This window comes from Canis aureus, chromosome 17 (genome assembly GCF_053574225.1).
Source record: "Canis aureus isolate CA01 chromosome 17, VMU_Caureus_v.1.0, whole genome shotgun sequence".
Taxonomy (NCBI): Eukaryota; Metazoa; Chordata; class Mammalia; order Carnivora; family Canidae; genus Canis; species Canis aureus.
Genome location: NC_135627.1, coordinates 21615905 through 21631156, shown reverse-complemented (window position 1 = coordinate 21631156; position 15252 = coordinate 21615905). Strand labels below are relative to the sequence as shown.

Here is a 15252-nt window from a genome sequence, read left to right as displayed (position 1 = left end):
TATCATTCTCAAAACAATCATATCAGCATGGGGGAAATATTTGTAGAATTCCTCCAGAAATACCAGGAATCCTTTATAGTCTATGAAATGTTTCTCCAACTTATGGAGGAAAAAATGCCTTATGGATTTTGCTTGAATAATTACTTCCCATCCTCAGCCTTTAGTGAATGATGTGTCAACTCCTATTGATATTAAGCCTAAAAAATAAAAGCCTTTTAAAATCCACATGGCATAGGTCTCCTTTTAGAACTTGTCTCTTTGCCTGTCTTCTGTTAAATTCAGTTAAAGGGGTCTGGAGATTCTGGGTAGCAGTTGTGTGGGGATAGGGTAAACAGTAGCCAGATGGGTTAGATTTAAAATCAATAGAGCCTTGATGATTCCAAGAACTCCAGAACATCTGCATGTAAGTCATTACTTAGTAGGATGTAGATTGCATCATGCATACCAAATGTTGCTTGCATCCATCTCCTCTTAAGGAAGACTCTTGGAGGGCCTTAGTCCCTATTGTCTTTAGTATGGTTGTTAAATCTGTCCTATCTAACTAAAGGTACCTCTACATCATTTGCTGTGGAATAGACTTCTAGAGATTACCCATAATCAGTTTCTTGTCCTTCCTTGGCATAAAGAATACTGAGATTTGTAGGAAGGATTCAATTCCCAAAGCAACATTAGGATGAAGTTGTTAGTTTTATTATCATTTTACACAGTAAAGAAATTGATGTATAAGAAGATAACTGAAAATAAAAGTGTTCAGGTCAACAGTCAATTGGTGGGGCTGATATTCAAACACAAAACTACCATTTCCAACCCTGCATCCTTAAACACCAATCTACCGTTTATTGTTCTTTTTGCAAAACTTAACTTTTCATATTTCTCCTCAGTCTCCTGTTTTATTCAATTTGTTTTATGATTTTAACTGTGGTAAAACTAAGTTGTTAAAAATACTGTAGGGGAAGAATGGGGTAGGCAGCATGGAAAGGGTAGATAAAGAACCTGTCCTAAAACATGAGGAGGTTAATTTAGCTTTCAATTTAGCTAAAAATTGAAAGACTCAACCTTCTAGATAGGCAGATATTGCTACCGGGCCTATCAAATACACAAGGAAGAAACTAATTAGACATTTGATTCAAAGAGCAGTAATATCTTTTAGGATAAACCAGAATAAAAGGGCCATTTAATTATGCTCATCTTCCTCAACTAACTTCAGATCATTTCTTTAAGCTCAAGCATCTTGTAAATGCACCAAAGAAGAGAGCACATGGTTAAACTACAGGCTATTAGAGATGATCTAAGCCTGACATCTCCCTCTTAATATTACACTATCAGAACCTGTCAGATTTTACCTTTGGATTCTTGAATTTATGAACAGATCTTTTCTGCACAGCTCCTATTTTCAGTTCAGACTCCATGCTTATTGAATCAGGAGGAAATTTGAAAGGAGATATTTATGTCTAGCTAATCTGACATCTGACTCTTCTAGGAGTTCTCACTTGCTTCAAAGCCTCCTAACCAGTCTGACTCTAAATTCTTGGCTCCACTATCCAATCTCCAAACGTTATCCAGAGTATTTTTTTAAATGATAAATAAGCATATTAACAAATAAATTAGATCATGGCAATTTCCACTTAACTCTCTTAAATGGCTTTCCTTCATGTTTAAAGTAAAATTCCAACTCTTCATTATGGTTAACAAAGCACTGCTTTATTTGGTCCCTGGCCACTTCACAGGAATTCAAGACTTACCATAAAACTACATTTATCGAGATAGTGTGGTATTGGCAAAAGAACAAATAGACCAATGAAATAGAATAGGGAGCTCATAATTAGACCTACACAAATATTATCAACTGGTCCTTGATCAAGAAGCAAAAGCAATTAAATGGAGAAAATATGGTTTTTCAGTGGTGCTATAAAGACTCTACATCTACAAGGAGAACAAAGAATGTAGACATGGATAACACACCCTTCTTAAAAAATCAAATTGTATTATAGACATATATTTAAAATGCAAACTTTAAAAACTTCCAGGAGATAGCACTGGAGAAAGCCTAGATGCTTTTGAGTTTACATACAATATCAAATGCACTCTCCATGGGAAAAAAAAGTTGGACTTTGTTAAAATGAAAAGCTTCTGCTCTGTGAAGGACACTGTTAAGAAAATGAAAAGACAAGCCATACACTGAGAAAAAAAATTTGAAAAACTGATAAAAGGACTTGTATCCAAAGTATACAGAAAACTCTAAAAACTCAGTAAGAAGGACAAAAGATCAAACATCCTGTCAAAGAAGACACATGGATAGAAAAAAAAAAAAAGCAAATGAGAAGACATTCAACATTTATGTCATTAAGAGATGACAGCTTAAAACAACTCAATACCATTATACGTCTATTAGAATGGCTAGAATACAAAACACTGACAACACAAAACACTGGTGACAATGTGGAGCCATAGGAATTTTCATTCACTGCTGGTAGAGAGGCACAATGGAGTAGTCATTTTGGACTTCTTTAGTTTCTTACAAAGCTAAACATAATCTTACTACATGGCCCAGCAATTGTGTTTTTACTCACAGGAGTTGAAAGCTTATGGCCATATAAAATCTACTCATATATTCATAGTTACCAAAACTTAGAACTAACCAAGCTGTCCTTTAGAAGGTGAATAGTTAAGGAAACTATGGTACATCTATGCAATGGAATATTATTCAGTGCTAAAAAGAAACGAGCTATCAAGCTATGAAAAGACATGGAGGAACTTTAAATACATACTATTAAGCAAAAGAAGTCCATCTTAAAGGCTCATACTATGATTCTAACTTACAGGAAAGTCAAAATAATAAAGAATATTTTTTAAAAATCAGTGGTTACCAGGGCTTGGATGGAATGAATACATGGAACATAAGGAACTTTTAGGACAGTGAAATTTTTCTGTATAATACTGTAATGTTGGATATACGATATTATCCATTTGCCAAGATTCATAGATCTATACAAGACTAAGTGTGAATCCTTAATACAAACTATGGGCTTGGGCAGCCCAAGTGGCTCAGTGGTTCAGCCCAGGATGTGATCCTGGAGACCAGGGATCAAGTTCCAGGTCAGGCTCCCTGCATGGAGCCTGCTTTTCCCTCTGCCTGTGTCTCTGCCTCTCTCTCTCTGTGTGTCTCTCATGAATAAATAAATAAAATATTTTAAAAACAATCTATCTAGTGATAAAGGTAAGAAACAGGATTTGCTTAGGCCTCCAAGTTACTTAGAGTGTGGAGACATAGAGAACTACAGAGGTACAGATGGAGAAGACAGCCTGGTGAAAAATTCTTTGAAATGTTATATAAACTATCAAAATGGCCATTAAGCTTACTTGCTTTCATGGTCTGAATATTTGTGTCCCTCACAATTCATATGGTGAAATCCTAATATCTGATGTTATGGCATTATGAAGTGGGGCTTTGAGCTCTGACCTGATGAATTGGATTAGTGCAGGATACAACAGAACTGCCACACTTTTTTTGTTTGTTTGTTTGTTTGTTTTGCCATGTGAGCTTTAAACTGGAAGTCTGCAGCCTAGAAAAGAGTCCTTGCCTGACCAGGACAGTGCTGTGATGTTGGACTTCCAGCCTCCTGGACTATGAGAAATACATTTCAGTAGTTTATAAGCCACTCACTCTGTGCCACTTTGTTAGAGCAGCCTGAACTGACATGACATCTGTTTTTTCAAAAAAACCCAATATCACTCTTTGTTTTCAGAAAAAAAGGAGCTTTTTTTTCCTTCCACATAGTGAGGATGCGCCATGTATTCATTCAGTGTGCAGCATGGAACAAAAATTAAATAGTCTGTTGGGTGACTGAAACTGGTCCCGATGATGTAGGAATGAGTTACGGGGAGACAGGGCTAGGCAGCAAAAGATAAGGGAAAGGCCCCAAAGTCAGGCTCCTACCCATACCCACTAAACAGAGCTAAGACAGTAAAAACAGAAAAAATAAACCTGGTTCCCTAGCTCCAAAATGTTAGGGAATGTCTCCCTTTTAATGACCACTAAGTAATCACAGAAATAAATCATTAAGATGTTATCAATAGTCCCTGCTCAAACCAAGAAGGCACAAGAATCTCAAGGCCATGGGCTACCTTACTAGAGTCACAGAAATCCCAGATGTAGAGAAATATTATGGAAAAGATACCAATCAGAGAGAAGGGAACACCTTGTTTGGGTTTATGATTTCTACAAAAATATCTTGTTTGTTATTATGGTAGTTACAAGTCCACCTTTGTTCTAAATATCCACCTTAATATTGACAAGAAACTTACCAAGTTCCCTGGTCAATTTCCTATAAAAGAGAGACCATAAAAGCCCTCAATGGGCAACCCTGTAGGGATGCCTCTGATTTCTGAGCACTTTCTCTGTATCTCTTAATAGGCCTCTACTGCTTTGCTCAGTCTATGTTGTCCGATTCATTTTTCAACTCTGTGAGACAAGCTCTCATGTATCGCTGAGTTGTATCTTATCTCTGTAAGCAGTAGTCAACTGCATAAATATGAAGAAAATGTCTTGAACAGAAGTGAGGTCACGTTTTACTACCACCAGAAGAAATGATCTTTTTTTTTTTTTAAAGGACCTACTAAGTGACAAACTTTTCAGTGTTAGGAACAACTATTTCTGTTTCCTCCACTACCATGTCTCTGGGGTCACAGCTTTTTAATATGTATTCTCTGAAACAACCACATATAGAAGCTTTTTTGCAACAAGATAAATAATGAGCTTCCACTTACACCTCTTTCTAATTTATAAGCAAATCACATAAGCATCATCCTTTTTTTAAAAGGTATTATACTATATTTGTTTAAAAATGACTGCAAAGTTCTCATCCATGAAAAAATGGGCTAGCAAGCCACTTGCAAGTAGATTATTGGTGTCTTAGACCAACATATTGGTCTCTCAGAGCCTTATAGACAGAACCCCAACTTCTGGTTCTCCTCCTGCAATGTATCTCACCTTCAATTTTCCCTGCAGTTAGGATGCTTCCCTTACTCTCATCTGTCCCCCAGTCTCATCTCCTTTGGGACATCACACCGATTTCCTTAGCAGCCAGCCCTGTGGTGGTTTAGAGCCCTATGGACTGTGATCTCTAGATAGTGCTCTTGTGGGTCTGATAAGGATTTATGTGCTCTTTATGGGGAGGAATGTGTGAAAAAATAGCACCATTTATTACCACAACATCATTTAAGCACTCATGTTCCAGACTCAGTGACTAAATGCTGGTTAGTTTGTATAATTCCCAGAAAAGATTCTATGAAGTGGGAACTACCATTACCTCCACATCACCAGGAGAGAGGATATCGAGGCACAGAATGGCCAAGGAGTTCAACCAGTGTCCCAGTTAATTATGCTTAAGTAGTTTGGCTGGTCCCAGAGTTGATTATGACGTTTAAACCCACGAAGTCTGAGCTGGCCAAGCACTTACTGTGAGCTTGGGTGGTGATGGTCATCACCGGGATGCACACCAGGTGTGTGCAGGCCCCATGAAGTACCTGGCTACCTGCCCTAACGTTGTCCGCCCCAGGCACCCTGCATCTGCTCTCCGCCTCGGCGGGCCTCGCTTCACTTGGATGCGCTGAGACAAAGACCTCATGTGCCTCATGTGCCTGGCACGTGGTGCATCTGTGACCAAGGCGAGTGCGGCCTCCACGTGCAGCCCGTGGGCCCGACCGTGGCGGAAGCCCCTCCCCGGGGTCTATTAACTGACGGCCTGAGGGGGCGAAGTGGAGAGAGATGCTGTGTTTTAGCTCATGGGCTGCACGACCACAGCTCTGACCCTGGTTGGGGGACGGTGGCCACCCTGAAACCCACCTTCCCACGACCCAGCGCAGGTGCTCCTGACCTCTTCCAAGGACCCCGCCCGGGCAGGCCAGGGAACAGGGGTCTGGGGTGAGTGGCGGAGCGTAGACATGGTTTGTACCCACCGGGGGCCTAGACTGCCGCGACATCAGGAAGCCACACAGTGGCAGGGTTCCTTTTCCAGTGCTCAATTGCTCTCATGGCCCAGCTTTTGCTAAAGCTGCTCCAGCTTCGTGCGTTTGGCTCTGCTCACACTGGGTGCCAGACTCTCGCTGAAGTCTTCAGGGTTACTTGTGGTAAGTGTAAGAATATCTGGAATTTGTACAGCAACTTGCTTCCGTCTCAACAATAAGCCTTGGCTCCCCAATGCAGCCAGGGGCCCAGCACGGCCCTTGCGCACCTTGTTCTCCACACTGCTAGGATTCAGGGGCCAAGCTCCTCTCCCAGACTCCTCTTCCTGGGGAAGATGAGAAATTTGTTACCTAAGTTCCAGGGGGTAGGAACTTGGCATAGAACATTAGCTGCACTTAGTGTGGATAAGCAATATTTCAACAAATAGAAGTTTTTGACATCTTAATACTAACAGGCCATTAGGAGAGAAGTTCGTAGACTCTGCTAACCCTCTAAAAGTTACACATTAGGGCATTTTACCTGAGCGCTTCCTTTCTTCAGATATGCAAACTAGTGAGTGGATTGGAGGATTCGTTCTAAAAAGTTTTGCTTCTGGCATCTCTATAAACAGGTGATTCATAGTGTTACAGGATTGCAGGATTCTTGTCTCACGAGTGGAAGAATGAATCTCCCCAGACACAAAAAGGTGAAGTGAAGTGAAAGGTCATTAAGCGAAGGTGAGACCAGAAAGGAAAGAAAAAGGCTCTCGAGAGGGCGGGGGTGGGGTGGGGGGTGGGGGTGGGGTTCCGGAATGGGCTTTCACTGGTTGTCTTTAATTGACAATTGACTGGGAGACTTAAATCTTCTTGACATCTCTATCACTGATAGCACTATGTTTACTTTCTTTTTGAAGTTTGGTAATTTTCAGTGATCCAGCTGTAGCTGTTAGAGATCTTATCTCTGACATTTAAGACAAAGGAGGTAGTCTTGTTAGTCCCATTATATCCCCTTATCTCTGGTTTTGTGTGCCTCAGCTCTTTTCCACATCTGGGATTTCTGTGAGACTGAAGACCTAGCCCTTGCATGCCTAATCATATAGCCCCCTATCTCTCCCTAGCTAGCTCTGCCCATCCCTTACTTGAGAGGACTTAAGATATCCAGACAACAGCTGGCTCTCTCTTTTAAATAAATTGCAACTCTTCTCCCTTTCTGGAGCTACAGCTTGGGGTGATCTAGGAATTAGGTTCTCCATTTAATAACAGCCTTTCATTTGCAAAATGCCCACCAGTTATACTGTGATTCCCTCCTCTAGGTAGAGCGATGAGTAAATGGCTTAGGTCAAGTGGACACATCTTGGTGGCCCCAGTCTTGTATTTGTTACTAATGTATGCTCTTTTTAATATTCAAAATGCTAATAAATTTTGAGAGAGGACACTTTTTATTTATACTGAAGAATCTAATAATGACCTTACTCTTTTCCCATTTAAACAATTCAGATAAGCACATGATGGCAAAATTCAGAATTTTGCCTCTTATGTTTTAGGGGAGTGAAGGGAAATACTTCAATACTTAAGAATTCAAAACCTTTCATATGATAATTGGAAACAGTCTTGATGTCTTCAGGTTCACTTTCTGAGTGAAGGAAATTGCTAGATTTTACCTGATGGAAAATCATGGCACCTGTCTTCTTTAAAAGCCAAAATATCAATTTTAGGCTGCTGCGGATATTTGTGAACAGGTTCCTAGAGGCTGTAAGGGAATGTGTATTTTGAAATTAAGTTAATGAATCTCCGAGCTGTGGCAGTGCTGGCATGTAGATTTGAACCCAAGTTAAAGATCAGTCTCCTCTGGACACTAGGTACAGTGGGGGCTCACTGTGCTTTCTCTCTTCTTTTGGTTACTACAGTTGGATTCCTTACCTGTTGGCATTTGTTAATCCCTTCTCCATATTTGGCTGCCTTTATGGTTCTAGTGACACAGTAATGGCAGCCAATGTTTCTGGATTTCTTACTGTGTTACGTTCCTAGAAGTTGCCAAAGTGCCACAAACTAAGTGGCTTAAAACAACAGACTTGCTGTCTCAGTGCTGGCAGCCAGCAGTCCATAGTCAGAGTCAGCAGGCCTCCACTACCTCTGAAGGCTCAAGGGAAGCCTTAGCTGTTTCCTCCTAGCTTCTGGTGGTTGTTGGCAATCCTTGGTATTCCTTCAATTGTACATTTGTCTTTCTAGTTTCTGCCTCAGTTGTCATGTGGCTTTCTTCCCTATGTGTCTGTTGTAAGGATACCAGCCCTATTGGATTAGGGCTCATCATAATGACCTCACTTTGCACATCTTCAAAGACCCTAATTTCAAATACCAAGCACCTGGGGTTAGGATGCTACCTATTTTGTCACTGACACAATTCAATTCAAAGCCCCTATCACTACTTTTCTGTGCATTCTGGCAAGTGGCTTTGTATTTATTTCTCTATTTTGTAAACTGCCTTTAAAGGGGCTACAAAGATTAGGGACCTGATTTAATGAATGTTAAAAAAAAAAAAAAAAAGTCTATATGCCAACTTTCAACCAGTACTTTGGACACTGGCTTTTTAATGTAGACAAATACAATAAGAAAAATCTTACGTTATCCCTTTATATTGTCACCCAATTCCTTGAGCTCCCTGGAAAAGTGAAGCTAGGTCAATTCATAGTACATCACACATTTTATCTCCTTAATATGAATTAAAGTAGGGACCAGTCCTTTACTAACATAATTTTTGTAATGTTTTGAGAAAGATTTATTATATATATATATACTTGTCTGTAGCCTTCAGAGGCAGTCTCTTTCCAGCCTGAACTCTCTAATGTGTTAAAGAAAAGTGAAGTTTGAACTAGCAAAAACAATATCCAGTAAATGTGTTACAGTCTTAGGATAGTAGTACAGGAAGCCCCCCACCCCACCCCACTCATGGCATTCCGTTTCAACAACCACAATACATCTTATATATTTTCATGAGGTTTTGGTTACTCTCCAGTAGTGTGGCCCTTTTCATTTATCTTGACAATTCTGTAATGTTTTAGAACCTCTTTTGAGAACTATTCTTCCGTAAAGTTGCTCTATCCTAAATGTTCAAGGATTTAGCTTTTGATAGAGTTAAAAGCTCTGAAATGTGTCACATCTTGTCTCCTTCTGATAGTCTTTAGTTGGTTAAATACTGTTCAGAGTTTGACCCTACCTAAGTAGTAGGAGTTGGTAAAGGGAAAATTTCTTGAGGGTGAAGACTATGTAGATCAGAAGGAAATATCATACTTTTCATATTTAAATTTCAGAATAGATTGAGATTTAGGAAGCATGAAGTTAGTACATACTCTGTTCCATATATCTCACACCACTTCTTCCTTGTTGGTCTTGTTTAAAGATTTTGACAGAGCATAAGCAGGAGTTGTGGCAGGGAGAGAGGGAGAAGCCGACTCCCCACTGAGCAGGAAGCCCAACTCTGGACTCTATCCCAGGACCCTGGAATCATAACCTGAGCCACCCAGGACCCTCACACCAGTTTTATTAACATTGTACATTAGTATGGTACATCAAAATTAACCAATACTGCTACATGACTATTAGCCAAAGCCCATAACTTTACATTTTCTCAGCTTTTACCTAATATCCTTCTGTACCAGGATACCATCCAAGATACTATGTTAAGTTGTCCTGTCTCCTTTGGCCCTACTATACTGTGACAGTAACCTTTTGGTTCTACATCTGTTGATTCCTGGTCACTGTCCTAGCAACTTTGCATGTAGTTAATACCTCCTATGTTCCTCACAATAACTGAAGTGGAATTAGTGGTTTTGCAACAGAACAGTTAAGCAATTTGCCTAAGATTGCATTATTAGTAAATAATGGAGCCCAGGAAAGAAGCCAGGTCCCTGGAACTCCTAAATCCATGTTCTTTGTATTTGTAGTAATTAGCTCTATGCCTGCTGCACTAGCACAATTCCCAAGTTAACCTGAAGTTTCTAAACCTCAGCATTATCGGGTACTTTCTTTGTTTTGGGTGGGCTGTTTATAGGATGTTTAATAGCATCCCTATCTTATCTCCTACTAGATGTTAGTAGTACTCCCACCTACCTCACTCTTCACCAGCCAATAATAAGCAAAAATTTATTTCATGGGGATAAAATTGACTATGGAGTAATGTTTCTAAGATGTGTTTCAGTAGATGGCAATATATAAGAAATATTGAATATTTCTGGATTGAAAATATCTGGATGACTGGCAACAATTGCTTTTGTTTTGTACTTGTTTGTAAAAGATCTCCAGTTAAATATTTTGAAAATTATAAACAATTTTGATTATTTGAAACTAAAATAGTAATGGGTAAGTGGTAAATCACCCATATTTTTTGGTATTGGGAATATATATAAAGAGTAAATGATTTTGTATATATTAGTACTTTCATAGCAAAGACATTAAGTTTGCTGGTTATGTAACAATTGCACTATAAGTGAACAGTGTTGTGGTGCACTGCACTCCTTATATTTGCAACACAAAAGATGAATTCCAAGTGATCCACTTAAAATTTATGACTGGTGCATTAAACGGAGTTTTAATATCCTTCAGGAACTTATGCTTTCATTTTATACATTCTATTTTATCTAGAACGGTAGGAAGGTTATAAGTAGCAGTTTAATTATAATTCCTTAAGATTGTGCTGGTTCATATTTTCCTTTTAAGACCATCTTAAGGGCAATAGTAACTTCTTTGCCCAAAGTCTCCTAAAAACAAAGGAGTATACTTAAATGGGAGCCTAAAAATACAGCACCACTGCATTTTTAGAAGCTCACTAAAAAGTATAACAAAAGGGTGGTGTGCTTCAAAAATGCACCCAGCAAATTCATGATGAACTAGACTCCATTTAATTGATTTACTAAAACCTAAGTTCAACTTTTAGTTTTGCCAAATATCAGTTTTACAGTAGAGAATAGCATGATAGAAAAACTTTGAAAGTTTATCCCTTATCTGGTTAAAATCTTCATTTCTGGGCCTACACTATCTTTGTAGTAGGTCTAAGTTCTTATTCAGCAGAAACCAAGTTGTTTGCAAGGTTTAAAAATGTACATCAGTCTTAGTCCTGCATATTAGCTTAAGGTTGATTTTTGAAAATATGTACACATACATGACACCTATAGAGCAGTTTAATAACTTGAAGTCCTGTAGACCATAAGGCCAAATTTCAGTACCACCTCTTACTAGGTTTGAAACTTCTGTTTAACCTGTTTTGTTTTGTTTTCTAATAGAGGATATCTGCTTCCTAGAATTGCTATGAAGAGAAGTTATGTAAGACGCTTAATAGGGTGCTTTGCTTAAAACTCACTGCTGTGGAGTCCTGTAGGATATGCTCTACTTTTATCCCAAAACCCATCTCCACACTCCCTCTGATCTCTCACCTGCCCTTTCTGCTTGTCCAACACCACTGAGGCCATGCTTAGCCCCCTTTCTTGCTCTCCTAATGAGCACCTTACCTAAACCCAGAGCCTTTGCTCTCTTTTCTCTGATCTTTCTCCAGATATCTACATAAACGGCTTCCACATTCTCCTTCCGCATTCTGCATTAAAAGGAGATACCAACTTATCAGAAGCCTTTGCTGACTTCTGAAATAACGATCTTCCTAATGCTGTTTTGTTTTGTTTTTTTTTGCTTTGATCTGATACATTTATTGATGGACTGTCCATATCCTCCCACAAAGTATGGGCACATGGGGTAGGGACATTTGTTCACTGCTTTGTCTTGACACATAGAACATCATTTAGCATAGATTTTTTTTTTTTTTAAGATTTTATCTATCTATTCATGAGAGACCCAGAGAGAGAGGCAGAGACGCAGCCAGAGGAAGAAACCGGCTTCATGCAGGGAGCCCGACATGGGACTCAATCCCGGATCTCCGGGATCACGCACTGAGCCAAAGGCAGGTGCCAAACCACTGAGCCACCCAGGGATCCCTATAGTTTTTTTTTTTGTTTGTTTGTTTGGTTGGGTTTTTTTTAATGAACTTGTATTTCTGTTAAATCTTTGGAAAAGACAAACCCATATATAAAGATATATAATTCACAAGAATGCCATACCATGACAATTAGACAAAGGGAAGAAGCTATATTCACCTTCCAGGTTAGTCTATAATGGATCTTATGGATACTGGGAGGATTTTGTGTACTTAGGAAATACTAATTGGCTTTGTTACTTTTTAAACAGTAAAATAGGCTAAAATTTGAGTCTAAATTGCACAAGTACGGTGAACTTCCAGGTTATGTCCTATAATCTCTGTTTATATCTTATATTTAACAGAGACTACTAAAGAACTTTACCTGTTTTAGGCTACTTACAGTGTAAACTGATAGTAAGCTATTACAGTTTGTATGATGTGGCATATGAACAAAAAGTAAAGGCAAGCAGGTGGAAAGCTAAGATACCATATTTCATATGACCTTAAAGGATTTTGATTTGATTCAACAGGTGTTAGGGTGACGACAGAAAGATTTTAAATGTGTGATTGTATTTCAAAAAAAAAAAAAAAAGGTCATACTTGCAGCTTTATGAGAAGGCTGTTGTAGAAATCCAGTTATGTCTTGCAGTATTGCAGTATTGCAGTTTACAGAAGAATTTTATTTAAAAATTCTTAGAATGAAAAATAACCTAAAAACAAAAACAAAACAAAACAAAAAAAAAAACGATAGAGTACAGAATCAGAGTTTGACCTAGAATCATATAGATGATTAAGGTACATCTTATAAACTTGATGAAGTTGATTCCCAGAGAAGTGTAGTGACCTGGTTAAGTGTAGTGACCTGGTTAAGATAACACCACTGAGTTGTGGCAATTAATTATTCTGATTTTTATGACAGTGAACTGTGTGATTTTACAAGGTAGTTAATGGGTTATATATAAAGTTAGCTTCCCCCCCCCCCTTGAAACCTAGCACTTTCTAAAGCTACCCAGGTGCCATTTTACTAGAAATAGTATTTAATACATAGCTGTTCTGGAATTTGTTTTCCTCTGTTCTTTCCTAGCCAAAATCAGATGATAGATCACATTTAGAGCCTTAAAATAAGCAACACCATGTTGGAAAATTATGCTCTAGGATTAAAATTTGGAATCTAGTCCTGGCTGTGACCCTAGGCAAGTAAATTAGAATTTGGATCCCCATTCTGAATTTTAAAGAGTAGAGTTTGAATTTTGATGTTCTTTTCAGATTTCTATATAGCTTTTGTTATGGCTTAAAAACATTAGAACATTCAGCTGAACCTTTTATTGGAGCTATATAACCTAACTATATGGTAAAGAATTATATATATATATAATTGTTTCTATACACCTAGATACATGTATATATGTATCTAGGTGTATAGAAACTCTGGCTGGCTGCAAACATGAAATAGCTAGTAAATTATGTACTATGTCTGTCTTTTTCCTTGTCTTTTAAAATATCCTCCATAGGAAAGATGAGTAGCTCCCTGCAGCAGTTTACTGCTTGGAACACCTTCCAGACCAGATGGTGTTGGACATGAGTAGAAATTTTCCCAAGTAGCAGATAAAACAAACTTAGTGAAGTAACTTGTTTGATGCATTTAGCAAATATTACAGTAGTAGGAAACCTCTGTTAGATCACTTACCTGATTTTGTAATGGAATTTCAGAGCTCTTAGGTAAGATCTTATTGAATACTAAAACTTATCCTTTGGGAAAATAAGAAGATGTTAATTTTGATCAATGTTGATGAAAATTTTTGAGGTAGGTATAGACTTGGATTAATCCTCAAATATGCAGTTTAAAAAATATGCAATTTTTGAATTTTCACATCTTAAACAACTTTGAATTTGTTTCAAATAAGGGTACAAATGCAGTCTATCAATTAAAATTGGTAAACTTGCTTATTAAGTCTTTTATGGGGATGCCAGAGTGGCTCAGTGGTTGAGCATCTGCCTTCAGTTCAGGTCGTGATCCTGGGGTCCTAGGATCAAGTCCCACATCAGGCTCCCCATGGGGAGCCTGCTTCTCCCTCTGCCTGTGTCTCTGCCTGCCTCTCTCTCTGTCTCATGAATAAATAAAACCTTTTTTTTTTAAAAAGTATCTTATAGATCTTTTTCTCTCCTTTTATTGTGTGTGTGTGTGTGTGTGTGTGGTTAAAGAATAAATCCTTTATCTTTCCATTTCCCATTGTCTGGATTTTGATGATTATTCAAACTCCTTTATCATGTGTTCTTCAGTGTCCTGTATTTCTTGTAAATCAGTAATTAAACTTAAAGCACTTTAATGATTTTTTAATTGAGTTAATGATTATCTTGGAACTATCGCGCTGCAAAGACATTTGGTAAATAGACAATTCTACAACTTGGCAAAATTATAGCATTACAGTATATAATCTCTTAATGAAAAATTTCAAACTAAATGGTTAAAAAGATTGCATTTAAAAAAATAAAAACTGCATTTAGTCTATTTTCATATTAGACTTTAATGTGAAGTGGGAAAACTTAAATGATACATCAATATGACAGTATGTCCTCCTAAACTTCAGGATCTTATAACTGCTACTGGCAGGTCTTTAGATGAAAAAGTTGAAGATTCACATGTACAAAATAATGAAGCAGGCAATAATTTACAATAAAGTTGTAAGAAATTTTATGGGTTGTGCATGCAATAGATATGGTAGTGCAGATCTCAGGAGAAAGATTGTTCATGATTTAAGAATGAGTTTTTCTCAGAAATAAGCAGAAATTTGGGAGATGATGTGCAGAGTTGATTTGCCGACTGTCAGTTTACAGCCTTTGTTTTGCACATAATTGAATAACCTGAATTAACAAAATTCCCACCTTTCAGGAGAAGACCAGACTACTCAGTTACATTCATGCTCCCAAAAGAAACAACAGTCTCGTAATCTCATGGAAAATATTCCAGTAAAACCAGTTTTACTAATAGTCATGTTAATTGCAAACATTGCTGAAGCATCCAATTCTTGACTTTGGCTCAGATTACAATATGTACTTTGAGACTGGGGCTTGAAAGGGGCTCCACAATGGATACGGAGTCTGCTTAAGATTCTCTCTCCCACTCTGCCTCCCTATTCCTCACCTCACTCCACCTGCATCTCTCCCCCCACCCAAAGAACAAAAGTTTAAGAATTAGGACTTACTAGTGGATAGAATATTTTTACCACTGTACTACAAAAAGGACTAAATAACCACAAATTTTAAAATTTTAGGTAAAAAAAAATGTATGCTTTATACATAAATGTATAGGTTTTTTCATAGATGCAAATAAAGTCATGCACATTTTTACT

At 38.0% G+C, this 15252-nt stretch overlaps 2 long non-coding RNA genes across 13 annotated transcripts in view; one reads left to right on the top strand and one right to left on the bottom strand.

Moving 5' to 3' along the window:
* The window catches only part of LOC144287843 (uncharacterized), a 68038-nt gene extending 62649 nt beyond the window's left edge, over positions 1–5389 (bottom strand). The window contains exon 1 of the long non-coding RNA XR_013355625.1: positions 5310–5389. This is a non-coding gene — a long non-coding RNA (uncharacterized LOC144287843). The remainder of the gene's footprint in view (positions 1–5309) is intronic.
* Positions 5390–5455: 66 nt separating this feature from the next.
* LOC144287842 (uncharacterized) overlaps positions 5456–15252 on the top strand; it is a 435194-nt gene continuing 425397 nt past the window's right edge. For 8 of the 12 annotated variants that reach the window (XR_013355616.1, XR_013355613.1, XR_013355619.1 and 5 more), the window contains exons 1-2: positions 5456–6129; positions 6576–6681. This is a non-coding gene — a long non-coding RNA (uncharacterized LOC144287842). The remainder of the gene's footprint in view (positions 6130–6575; positions 6682–15252) is intronic. The other 4 variants (XR_013355621.1, XR_013355623.1, XR_013355617.1 and 1 more) reach the window with 1 other exon arrangement.